The sequence below is a fragment of the Pteropus vampyrus genome, unplaced genomic scaffold, assembly GCF_000151845.1.
Source record: "Pteropus vampyrus isolate Shadow unplaced genomic scaffold, Pvam_2.0 Scaffold54, whole genome shotgun sequence".
Lineage (NCBI taxonomy): Eukaryota > Metazoa > Chordata > Mammalia > Chiroptera > Pteropodidae > Pteropus > Pteropus vampyrus.
In genome coordinates this window covers 3,466,616-3,474,048 of record NW_011888835.1, presented here as the reverse complement: position 1 = coordinate 3,474,048, position 7,433 = coordinate 3,466,616, and the positions used below count along the sequence as shown (strand labels likewise).

The following is a 7,433-nucleotide window of genomic DNA, read 5'->3' as shown; positions in this document are numbered from 1 at the left end:
TTATGTCTTCTTTACATTTTAGGTTCACAATACAATATTGATCAAAGAACTCATAACTTTCCTTATTCTTAGCAAATCCAAGCTAATGACTCTTCCGATATTGCTTCATTAATATTTCCTCTATTGCACTGGAAATTGTTATACCCATAGGAGAGCCTCGATCTACCCACGAAGTCGTTAAGTACATATATTTATAAACTACACACACATATACACACACTTAGACATGCGCAGTATTAATTCTGTGTAAATCAGAGAAAATATTTCATTATAATATGATGTTATATAAATTAATCATTTATAACGTACATCCACATATATATTAAGACACCATGGTACTTACCTTTGTCTCTATTGTCTTCCTTTTGACTTATTTCAGCACTCCATAATATTATAATTATCTCTCTTTCTTCATTCTAATAGTACCTCAGTTGGATAAATTTATTAATGATCTTGATTAATGATCCATTGTCACTATTGGCCCACTCAGGGCCATCTATAATTTATATTTTATTTTACTTTCATTAATTACTGTTTAATACAATATTAAACACCCTTGTACTTAATAGTAAAATTCATCCATGTTGTTATTTCTTGTACATGTCTTTACTTTTTGTACACATCATGTATACTTGAAAAAAATGTGTGCCCTTCTTTTGTAAGATGCAGAAAAGATGATGGATTTCAAAAGGATATTCATGAAGTTTGAACTAATGGATCATAAATTTCTAATAGCAAATGCCAGAATTATAATTTAAACCTTAAACTAACTGGTGGTGGTTTTGGAGATGGGGCCTTTGGGAGGTAATTAAGGTTAGGTGAAGTCATGAATATGTATGGGGCTCTCATGATGAAATTAGTGCCCTTGTAAGAAGAGACATCAGAAAGCTAATTCTCTCTTTTTGACCACACACACAGAGAAAAGGTCCTTCTGGACCACAATTGATTTACAGTTTTGAGAGATAAAAAAAGAACTATGGCACATAATATGCAAATTTATTTTATTGAAAAACAATATCCATACACACTCACATATGCACATATAGAAAGATAAGTAGACAGACACAAAAATACATACTTATATACAATTACATAGAGCGATTTAACATGTGTACCTTATAAAATGTGTTATAATTAAAAGAGCCTGCCTATTTAAATTATAATATGTTGAAAAATTAGTGCATTAACTTTCTAGAAAAAATGGGATTAGAATTATTCACTATAATTTACATTGTTTCCCCAACTTGATAAGGCTCTAGTACTTATACATTAATAATTTTAAATCTTGAGTTGCTGAGTATTGTAAAATGTCAATACAAGCATTATAATCAGGAATTTCTAGACAATAAGGTTACAGGAGTTCATACTGGAAAAGAAGGATATCACTCCAACTCATCACGTCACAAATATTAGAAATCCTAAATGTATTTAATGAATGTGTTGAATGCCACATGAATTGATTTTATTTCTTCTTTTCAAGGGTAGATTTGTTATTGATAAATAATGAATAAATATAATAGTTAGTGATTGCCATTTTTTTGATCCAGATTTTTTCTTTGTGTGTGTATATTATACATGTGTAAAGCCATATATATTTAGATAAATATAAATATATATGTGTGAACATATATATACACACACATGTGTTTGTGTGTGTATAGTTGTGTGTGCATGTTCTTAATCAATGACTGAGAGAATTAAATGTTTAAATGTTAATTATCTATGTTTTATGTACCATAAAGTCACGTATTTTGTAAGTAAAGTAACAGTAGTTTGGGGTCACAATACATTAAAGCTATTCTAAACCATCATTTATTAAAATCTCTTAGTTTGAGGCTACTTAACATACAGATATTCTAATATTAGCATAAGAAATTGTGTTCAATTATATAAATGGTAACAATAAACTTTATTCAATAAGTTGTAAAACTCACATTAAAAATTTTTTTAATTATCTGTATCTTTTCTTGTAGTTATCCTCACATTGATAATAAAAGCTATTATTAATGAAGGTTACTCGTAAGTGTGGCCCAATTCAGCTCTGAAAACTGCTTAATATCAGTCTATGTCACCCTCCTCTCTAGCTACTCTTAGAATGTTTATTGTAAACTCATTTGTTTTCTTTTATTGAGTGCCTGATGTAGGCATACACATGAGCTAATAAAATTTTAGATACTGAGATGAATAAGATAAATTCTCTAGGTTCAAATGCTGAGAGATTGATAGAGGACAGAAAAATGTGTATGAATACTTGCAATGCAATAATTGAGCTCTTAAAAGGTTTTAGGGTCTAGAGCTTAATCTATCTCATATAGACCATTGCTATGAACAGAACTGTGTCGCTCCAAAATTCATATGTTGAAATTCTAACTGGTAGTGGTTTTGGAGATAGGGCCTTTGCGAGGTAATTAGGGTTATGTGAAGTCATGAGCATGTATAGGGCTCTCATGACGAAATTAGTGCCCCTGTAAAAAGAGACACCAGAAAGCTAACTCTCTTTTTTTGACCACACACACAGAAAAGGTCATGCGAGCACAGAGGCAGACGGAAGCCATCTTCAGGCCAGGAAAAGAGTCTTCACCCAAACCCAACTATGCTGGTACTAAGGTCTTAGACTTCCAGCATCCAGAATCGTAAGAAAATAATTTTCTCTTTTCAACTCCCCAAGTCTACAGTACTTTGTTATGGCAGCCCAGCTTCCTAAGACATTAACAAAAATTATGTCGTAAACATTATTGTTGAATTTTGCATATGAAAACCTGGAAATTTATAAATCTTGTAAATCAGGGGGCCCCAATCCCCTGGCCACAGACCGGTACCAGGTTCATTGCCTGTTAGGAACAGGGCCAAACAGCAGGAGGTAGGCAGCTGGGGAGTGAGCAAAGCTTCATTTGTATTTGCAGCTGCTCCCCAGTGCTAGCATCACCATCTCAGCTCTACCTCAAATCATCAGGCATTAGATTCTCCTAAGGAGTGTGAAACCTAGATCCCTCGCATGTGCAGTTCATAACAGGGTTCGTGCTCCTATAGGAATCTAATGCCTGATCATTTGAGGTGGAGCTGAGGCCTTGATGCTAGTGCTGGGAAGAGGCTGCAAATACAGATTAACATCAGCAGAGAGGTTTGACTGAACAGAGAGCATAATGAATCAATTGCTTGCAGACTCATACTAAAAACCTATCAGTGAGTGTCAAAAGACAATTAAAGGCTTTATAGTGGCAAGTGAGTATGTACTTCAAATGTATAGCTGCATCTGGTGGCATCTGATTCTGTATTATGGTAAGTTGTATAATTATTTCATTATATGTTAATAGAAATAAAGTGCACAATAAATGTAACGTTCTTGAATTATCCTGAAATCATCTACCTTCCCCACCGGGTTCTGCATGCCAAAAAGTTTGGGGACCACTGCTTTAAATAACTTCTTTTTCACTGATAGATCCATTAATTATAGGCCTGTTGCTTATAGGTTTAATTACTTACCAATCCCAAAAGAATTTTTTTCTTAGAATCTGAGAGAGACAAAATACTTAGACAATCTTCTGCTTCTTGTTTCTTTAATGTTTCTCAAGCCTGAGATTTTTGCTCTCTTCTTTTCACCGGAGTATTGCTTATAGGTTTCTACTAACTGATGCCTCACTTGAGTTACCCATAAAACAGTAGTTCAATCACAACACACATTTACTCAGGATAAAGAAAATCTCTTAGTTACGTGTTAGAATTTTAGCTGCTTCCTATTCTCTTATTAAACATTTTTTAAAGAATAAGAGAATCATTGCTTTCTGAAATAAAAACCCAAAGGCTACTTCTTCTGTCTCTTATATTCGACTCTAAAATCAGAACAACATTCTCATCTATATTTGGTGTAGTTACCAACATAGTCACTAGAATTTAGAGGTCTCACTCTCCCTGACTGTCCAGGCAAATTAATAATATACATAATAGAGTAGAAAAGGATCATATATATCATGTAGCAGATACTTCAACAAGGCGTAAAGCTATAAGATAAATAAAAGAAAAAACAACATATTTTAACGTGTCACAATTTCCTAGAGCTTAAATCAAAAGAAGTGGACAATGGAAGATTCGCGACCCGCCCCCCCCTCCACCTCCTCCCGCCAATGTCTGAGAATTTAAAGCCTCTAGATTTTGAAGTAGGAACCTAATCTTTAAAGACCCATAACTACAATATCTCTGGGTGAAAATCAAGCCTTTGGGTAGGATAGCTACACACTGCAATTGTGAATGTTATATTGCAGTGGGCTGTATTTTAATTGGAAGTACAAATTATAAGTAACTATCCCTAGTGAAATGATTAGCTGTCTTGATTTCTGTCACCTATAGGTTGCTGACTTTCTACATTTCACTTCTTAGACTTAGTTTTTATTGTCTTTTATCATTCTATTTTAGATCAGTGCTGTTGTTTGATTATCACTCTATTATATCCATAATCTCTAAATGTTTTACTTCAATTCTACCTAATTTATCCTGTTTGAGTCACTATCTTTGTTTATATTATATTTAACATTTACTTACTTTCTTACTAGTGGTACAATATGTATTTTGATAACTTTCTGGTTTTAACATAAAGAGTTGCCTTATTATTGGTAGAGAAAAACTGATGTGCTAAAAGTAATTTTTTTAATCTAAATTAAATAAGGTCATCAGAATCTGAAAAGATATGAATATAAATTATTTCCATACAGTTTTTATTTGTTGGTTAAAGTATTTAATTTATATTTTTAATATAGGACATTCTGAAATTTATTGCAAAAATAAAAAGATGCAAATACTAATTTAAGTTTTAAAATTTAGATATGTCCTACTGCTTTAAAAAATAATCAATTTAATATGCTTGATATAGTTTGATTTAAGCACTTGGTATCACTGGGAGAACCAGAAGCCTTTTTTCCTACTGTTTTTTTCCACTGTCCTGCCAAAGACTTAAAATTTCTAATAGCCCTGTTCAAAACTATTATGGTTATAAATAAATAGCAGAACTTCTGTCATTGATGTCTTATATTCATATCACACCGATGATTTCTAAAAAAGAAAAGGAACTAGAAAGATTTATAATCTGTCTAGTAACAAAAATGTTTTATGACAATTCCAAATATCAAAAAGTATTCTTTTTTTTTTTTGAAATTTATTGTAACAGTAGCATCTATTAGCTAAGCCAATTGAGCTCTATCTCTAGTTTGAGTTTGTAAGAAGTTTTTCTTGGACACAAATACAACTGGGAAATTTTTAATTTGAGGACTTATAAGGTTTCTACAATACCCTGAAAACTGCTTATTCCCAACAGAAAGGAAAGTGACATTTTTAAGACTAAATATGTCCAGTATGTTAGTCAGGACTGATTTGGCAGAATGCTACAGAAACTCAAACTAAATTGGTTAAAGAAAAAAAAAAAAACAAACTAAAAATAATACATGTATTCCTATAGCAAAGATGTCCAAGAGATAAAGTCGTTCTCAGATACACTTAGATCTAGAAGTCTTCCCATTTCTGTTACTTCTGTTCGCCTATATCTGTTTTCATTGTCAGATATCATTATCCTGTGGTGTGTATGTGTTGTATGAAAGCAAAATGGCAACTGGCTACCTCAGCACAATGGCCATTCATTCATTCATTCAACAAAAATTTATTGAGTACCAACTATATGCTAGAGATTATTCTAGTGACTGAGAATATAGGAGTGGACCAAAAAAATAAAACACATGTCAACATGGAGTTTGCATCCTTATGAGAACTGATCGACAGTAAATAAAATTTCTGTCCATCTATCTCAATGCAGACACACTGCCGACTTATCTATCTTTCACATGTCTGGCCCTATCAAAATGTAAAGTCATTCCTCAAATAATACCCTATTCAATTAGGCCTTCCCTGATGACCCTATTTAAAATTCCACCCCACTCAATTAGCATGTAAAATTCATTTTTCCTATTTATTTTCTACACGGTGCTGTTGTAATCTGGCAAAAATAGTGTTTACGGCCTCTCCCACCTAGAACATAAGTTTATAAGGACTTTTTGTTTTTGTTGTTGTTCGTGGTTGCATTCCAGTGTTTTGAATACATCTGTCACAAAATAGGTATTCTCAGTATTTGGTGTATTATTATAGACCAGCTAGCTTAGAGAGCAGAATTAGATTCAGGCATTCTGGTTCATAAATTTCAAAACTGTCAAAAACTCTGTCTTTGCTTTACTCTCTCTCTCTATTTCTATTCCTATCTTTGTTTATTCTCATCAAAATTCTCTCCATGTGCATAACGCTACCTTGAAATATAAATCATCCTTTAGAGATTGAAATATCATTGAAAAGTTAAGTTTTATATGTCCCAGCTTCAATTATTAATTCCCCCAGAAGACCTACAGATCTACTACTGTGGTGGAGGAGAAAGGGGCAATTTTGAAAAGAAAATGTAGAGCAGAAGAACAAAAAGGAACAAAATATAGCCAGGATCCCAGACTGGGTGGGAAAGCTGAAATAACAGCCTACTTGGTTATTATTTGCTTCTCTTCAGTAGAAAATAATGTCTAGAGTTGCCTCTAAATAACAATGGTCATTGAAAAGAATTATCAGTTCAGACTATTATGCCTCTCTTAACTAAAGTGGTTAAAATGAAAATTTAGATTCAGGCACTCACAAGGTCATTGTTAAAGCTATTCAATAGTGTTTTGTAACAGCGATAAGGATGCTGTATTAAGATCCTTGAATTAGAATTCAGAGCAAGTTACTTCATATTTAGGGGAACTAGTTTCTTTAATTGTATTTTGTTTTATTTTTATTTTATTTTATTATTTTATTTTATTTTACTTTTAGGCGAGACAAACCCTTCCTTGACTTCACTGATTGCAAGGAACTTGTCATCTTACAATTCCTTATTTTTTTATTTTTTTTTATTTTTTATACCTACAGCACCTGGTTTTCCTAGGTGGTCTCTCATCCAAGTACTAACCAGGGCCAACCCTGCTTAGCTTCCGAGATCAGACGGGATTGGGCTTGTTCAGGGTATCATGGCCATAAACTAGTTTCTTCAATTTTAGAATTGAGATTTGATCATAGGAACTATAAAGCTATTTTTTGCTTTACTAATCATTTATTTTAAATTAGTATATGTAAAGTAAAGTTGGTGTATTTTTTAAAAATATATCCATGAATAAGACATTTTAGTATATATGAAAATATATACCTGCAAATGAACACGTACCAAGTATTAACTAATATCTATTTAGTTTGTTTTCTACTATGGGACCTTTACAAATGAAAACAGAACTAATTTTGTCAGGTTCTTAACAAACTTAAGGAATTTGATTTCCTTTTGCTTTTGCATGAAAAATATAAGAAGATTTTTTAAATGTATCAATCTGGATATATAAATAAAGAAATTATATCAATATATAAATTTGATTATAGTTCTCATGTAA

At 32.2% G+C, this 7,433-nt stretch overlaps 1 pseudogene; it reads right to left on the bottom strand.

Annotated features, from left to right (window-relative positions):
• Positions 1-6,915: 6,915 nt before the first annotated feature.
• Positions 6,916-7,034, bottom strand: LOC111739831 (annotated as a pseudogene).
• Between the last annotated feature and the right edge of the window lie 399 nt (positions 7,035-7,433).